At 45.5% G+C, this 6000-nt stretch overlaps 1 protein-coding gene across 6 annotated transcripts in view; it reads left to right on the top strand.

Moving 5' to 3' along the window:
• The window catches only part of FAM78B (family with sequence similarity 78 member B), a 93424-nt gene extending 89926 nt beyond the window's left edge, over nucleotides 1-3498 (top strand). For all 6 annotated transcript variants that reach the window (XM_023640800.2, XM_070266797.1, XM_070266796.1 and 3 more), the window contains one exon: nucleotides 359-3498. The gene's annotated coding sequence lies outside the window, so the exon portion shown is untranslated. The remainder of the gene's footprint in view (nucleotides 1-358) is intronic.
• The last annotated feature ends 2502 nt before the right edge of the window (nucleotides 3499-6000 follow it).

Below are 6000 nucleotides of genomic sequence, written 5' to 3' on the forward strand. Positions count from 1 at the left end.
TGATTCTTGCAAATCCTGTGCCTTCGGATGCTGAGAAACAAAACCCTGGGGGCTCTGGAATTCCCACTCATTTCTGTAGATGCTTTTATTCCTTGCTGATGTATTATACCTATAGACGATCTGGAATCTCTTAATATTATTTTAATTATTTGTTAAGAACCACATAAAAGCTATAGACCATCTTTACAGAGAAATATGTAAATGAGTACCCATAATTTTGCATAAAATTTCAGGGTCATTGTCCCCTTGAAATCTATTTATGAAGCCCAGATTATGAACATCTGCTTTTAAGGAATGACATTCTTTGGTCACTGTCTTAATGCCCTTTTTATTGACATGTTTCCGTGTCCACATACAGGTCATCTAGTAGGACAAGGCACGCCCAGCAAGCAGAACCACATGGCAGAGACTAAGAGGAGGAAATGAGCAGTGGCTGTGGCTCCAGAAGCTGAAGCCCTGGACAGCTGATTTCCCATTAAAATGAGTGCCATCCTGCCTGTCTCCTCACCACCCTCCCATCTCATGACCCATACCCCCTCCCATCCCACCACGTGCCATGCAGCACTCCCCAAGGGCTGGCTGGGCTGGCTGGTTGGCTCCTGAGGAGCTGTGTTGAAGTGGGAGTTGTGTCTGCTGTATCTTTCTGTGTGAAAGATTGGGTCCATCCAGATATCAAGTTCATCCCCAACCCTCTAACTGAAGCTGCCCAGGGATGAAGAGCTGGTCAGCCTGGACTCCAGATATCTAAAATGACCCGGCCTTGGTTCCCAAACCCTGCCTTCCCTCCCTACACTTTTGGTTGGGAAACAGAGGGATTATGTATCTTTCCTCTTTCTCCCTTCTCCACATGGGTGGCTGATGTTAACACTCTCTTAAGATTTCTCTGATCCTTAGAGAGTCAGGACCAAAGCAATCCTGTCTCCCCTACACGTCCAGGCTGGGTGACTTCAGGTAACCAAAGGCAAAGTGTATGTCCCCAGGATCAGTGGGGTGAGGGGAGAACCACCCTAAGGGGGCAAAAATGGTGTGCATTGGTTTATTTATTGGCTTATTTATTGGCTTGCTCACTGACTTATTTATTTATGAAATATGTATTTATTATATAGCAGAAAATCCACTCCCATCGCTGAGGCATCCAGCCCCGGAATTTGTCTTCTTGGCCCCATAGAGCACAGTGAGTTATTCCTCTTTGAAGCCACAGAAAACAAGGGGGAAAATTCTCTCCTTCCAGATTTTCAATCAGATATAGGGTTAGAAACCACCAGCAAGTGATGCAGTAAAACCACCCAAGTCAGCAGAGGCTCGACAGTCCAGATAAAAGCTCTCAGAATCCTCTCCACACCCACCCCTGTAGAGCCAGTCCTCCCCTTCTCTTCTTTCATGTCTGCAGGTGGGGATCAGCCAGCCAGCTCTAGCCTGACCATCTCGGAACTAGACTTCTCTTTCTGCTCTGGTGCCATTTTCTTAACGCCACATACACATTAGAGACACCTGAGGAGCTTAAAAAAATCCATGCCTGGTCCCCTTCCCTACTCATTACAGCAGAATCTCTCGGAGTAGAGCCTGGGCACTGGTGTTTTAAAAAAGTTACCCAAATGATTCTGATGTGAGACTAGGGTTGAGAAGCACTTCTAGAGTCTTCTCGCCTTTGCCTCTTCCCACCACTCACATCCTTCATCTTTATCTCCCCAGCTTTCTCCAGTACAGAGAATGGGAAAGGCCACTGAGCATGACAGAGTTCTCTTCCCATTCCTCCAGCCCCTCCCTGTCACTGAACCTCCCCCATCAGGTCAACCAACCTGAGCAGAGCCCTGGAGAGTTGGCAGGTCCCACGTGTCTCACCCGGCTCCTCACCATCCTCCCTGGTTGTACCCTGGTTATACCCTGAGACTGGCTCCTGAACCTAGCGTGGGAGCTGCTCTCAAGTGACTTCTGGCTATTCTAGGAGCAGAAACCTACACCTTGCCAGATTCCCTCTCCATCTGCACCTTCCCCAGGCTCCCCAATTCCAAAAGTTTAAAGGGCACTTTTGTGACATTCATGTCTCCAAATCCCAATCCTGATGGGAAGGCCCATGCCCAATCTTTATAACCCAAGCCTTGGCCATTTCTGCAGAGCCACCTGAATTGAATGAGGGTCAAGTTGAATAACAGAGGAAGGAGTCACATTGCCCCAAGCCAGTCCTTTCCCCAGCAGTCAGGCAGCATCCAATTCCCGAATGGCTGAGAAGAGACATCTCATCCTTCATACTTATGAAATTTCCACTGCTGAGTACGAGTGAATGTGTGTATGTGTGTACATGTGTGTTTGCTATACACAAACCATCCACATCCATAGAGATGTACGGTGTTCCTAATGGGCCCAAGTGAACTCCATATTAGATATATACACAGAATGTTGTAATATATACAATCTGTTAGACACACTGCACACACTAGGGAAACCTATGATGTGTATTTTTGATAACTGATATCCCCCTTAGTAACCTCCTAGGGCAAGTACTATTTCACACGTGCCCTCAGCTGCCCAGCCTGTCCCGCTCCTGCATTCCATACCACCAAGCCTTCTTTCCCCATTAGCCAGAATGTCCCTGCCCTATGTCCCATCTCTCAGGGTCCTACTCTCTGATAGGTGACAGACAGTTCAGTCAGTGGGTGCTAAAGAGTTGAGTGTTACCCCTCCCAGGTGACATTTCCGTTTTAATAGGGGCTACAGATAATGCCTTAATTCGAAGGAGTGGCTCTAATGGTGGGAATTTCAGGCACAGTTGTGGGCCAGTAAGGGAGATTATTTTTTATCGGAGGGGCTTTGGAGAGCCCCCCAAATCATACCTATCTCTAAGATCAGCCCTTCCTAAGTGCATGAAGCACAAGCAAGCACACTTACCTACATACACTCTGCATCATTTTGAGATACCTCCCCTATATTGGCCCTGTCTTTAAAAAGGGGGGGTGGAAAAAGGAACCAGCTAAATTAATTTAAATCTCACTGGGAAATGTAGCCTATTTTTCACTGGCCACCAGCCATCTGGCCCATCCCACCCCGTTCCACTTCCCTTCTGCTCCTTCTCTTTTCTGCCACCACCCCATCAGTTAATTTACTTACATGTGTCCTCTCTGCACTCTCCTTACCCCCCCACCCCCCGCAATGTATTTCCTTCCTCCTTGGCCCTTCACAAATGTATTTCCTTCCTTTACTGTTTCCCAATTGGAATTGTGCTGTTTTTTGGTGTCGTCAGGACAAAGAGCAGGTTAAAAGCATGAGCATGTGTGTATCACTTTGAAGAAAGAGAAACCAGGTATTCTGCTCCAGTGTGGAGAAAAACCCAGTGAAGGAAGAGAAGAGAGCTGGCTCTGCAGAGTGCCTTAAAAATGACTTTAATAGGAAATACTGAGTCGTCAGTCTTTGGATGTTACATAAACTCAAACAGATGTTGCATTTCACTTCTCTGGGATTAAAAGATGTTAAATACAGTACGTATTCAACAACAAAAACAAAGTATGTTTTCTCTTTAATTTTGTCCTTAAAGATGCAGTGCCTGGTTTTCTAAAAAGCCTGGGGAAAGCCTCAGGAACAAGCAACTCTGGGACGTCCAGAGGGCAGATGGAAAACCAGCAGGCTGAAGCAGAATGCTGCAATCAGAGCTGGCCCAAAAAGCAATTCTAAGATGAGAAAGAAGCCTGGATGACATTGGGCAAAGAACAGGAAGGGGTCCTCACCCCTCTCCTTGATGACATACTATCCTAGTCTATGACTTCGTGCCGTGAAATTGAGGGAAGGAGAACATTCTAGAAACACAGAGCGTAAAAGCCCTTCCATCCCCTCCCCACCACCACGCCTCCCTGGAGCACCCTTTGACCAGTTTCTGCTTTGCTTTTGCTAAATGATGTTCCTTTAGTTTAACACTTGCCACTTAGGATCTGACTGAAATAAGATAATTTGAAGTCTGAGCTCCCGAAGGTAGTTAAGTCTTCTGAGGTCCTGCCCTCTCTCCCTCAGAGTTGCATTTTTAAATGGTCAGACCTCATCTAGGCCAGAGTGGAAAGTGTAGTTAGGATCGAGATCTTGATGTGTACTTGGGTTCTGAAAACTCTGTGGAGGTGGGAAGGAACTGAAGACCATGGTTCTTTCGGCGCCAGCCCAACGGAACCCTCCTTTTCACCCCACCACCTCACCTGACCCCGCCTTTCTACTTTGGAAGTCAGCGCCTGGCTGGTAAGTGCTTGGTGTCATTTAGTTAACGGCTGTTCTCTCTACTGGACCTTTCATTCAAATCTGCCATGGCTATTTTGCACATGTAACTCTTCTGTAGGGTCAGCAGGGGTTTTTTCGTTTTTGTTTTTTTTTAAGATTTTATTTTTTTCCTTTTTCTTCCCAAAGTCCCCCAGAACATAGTTGTATATTCTTAGTTGTGGGTCCTTCTAGTTGTGGCATGTGGGACACCGCCTCAGGGTGGCTTGATGAGTAGTGCCATGTCCGCACCCAGGATTCACACCAACAAAACACTGGGCTGCCTGCAGTGGAGCGCGTGAACTTAACCACTCGGCCACGGGGCCAGCCCCAGGGTCAGCAGTTTTAAGAGGGTTGAGAGTCACTAATTTATATTCATTGTGTGTCTGTCTGTCTGTCTGTCTCTCTCAATACACAGACATAAACACACAGACACACACACCACTCAAAAGAGGGAGAACAGGAAGGAGACCCAGATACTGAAATGACAAGTGGTAAATAGTGGCTTCCACTCCTGGAAAAAAAATATTTCTCTGTCATGCGTGTCATGGGGTGAGGGGAGTACATTTTTAAACATATGTATTTAAAACCTCAGACACCTCCCACCCTCACCAAGTCAGTCAAGCAGCACATGCTCAATTCTATGGGAAGCAGCTTCATGGACACATTTTAGAAAAAGGATTCGTGCCTCTTCTCTATTGGAAAGCATGATCTGAGAGACACTCTCGGTGAAAGGGCAATTTGCACTTTTTTTCTAGTTTATTCATCTTAGGAAATAAACAATGTACTGGTGATGGCTAAACACACCAAATATGTATGTGTGTGTATATACAGCTCAAGGGTATGAGTGAGGATTGGGGAATACAGTGACAGTTGAGGCAAACTGAAAATATAAGTAGTATTTCTTTCTCACTTAAAAAAAACTGTGAAGTTCTATGTTAAACTCTGTGCTGGTTTGGAAAAGGAAACAAGGATGTTTGCTTTAAAAAAAACAACTGTCGTATAGATAGATGAAATAGATGATTATAGATGATAGATGATTGATAGGTAGATAGATGATAGATGATGATAGATAGATGATACATGATCGATAGATAGCTGATAGATAGAGAGATAGATAGATAAAGAGAGAATATTCAAATAAAAACTATATGTTTATTGTTACCTATGTGAAAAAATGGCATAACCACCCTAATCAACTTGGGGTATAAATATGGTCAAGTTTCTTTTATTTTTCAAATTAATTACTTGAACTTTCTTAGTTAGGTTCTCATAGCAGAGAATTCAGCGATCCCTTCTTGAGGCTCCCTAGCCCACCCTCCCCAATTTCTTAGGAACCCTGGGTCCCGAACTCAGCCCAGAGAGAGTCAAAACACCAAGCAGAAAGAAAGGGTCACATTAATCCATTTCTGCCTTCCCTTCCCACTACCTGAGGGAAGATGGCAGTTCACTGTTGCCAGGATGCCCAGGACATAAGTTGACCCCTTGGTACATCTTTGGCCACCATACTTTGCTCAGTCACTGTTCTCAAAGAAAAATGATGCCAAGGGGGCTAGGACTGGAGGTCTTTCCAGAATCAGTCCTATGTTGTGCTGAAGCCATCCTCCTCACAAACTTCTGAGCCTCTGCATTACAACCATGTCAACAACCTAAAGCCCTGTCCTCCTCAAGTCAGTGACCTTATCACTCTCTCTGCTCTGAGTCTGGGTCTGGGTCCCTTGGAGATCCCAGCAGGTGTCCCAAATTCCAACTTGTAGAAGAGGAGTCAGC

Source organism: Equus caballus, chromosome 5 (genome assembly GCF_041296265.1).
Source record: "Equus caballus isolate H_3958 breed thoroughbred chromosome 5, TB-T2T, whole genome shotgun sequence".
Classification (NCBI taxonomy): Eukaryota; Metazoa; Chordata; class Mammalia; order Perissodactyla; family Equidae; genus Equus; species Equus caballus.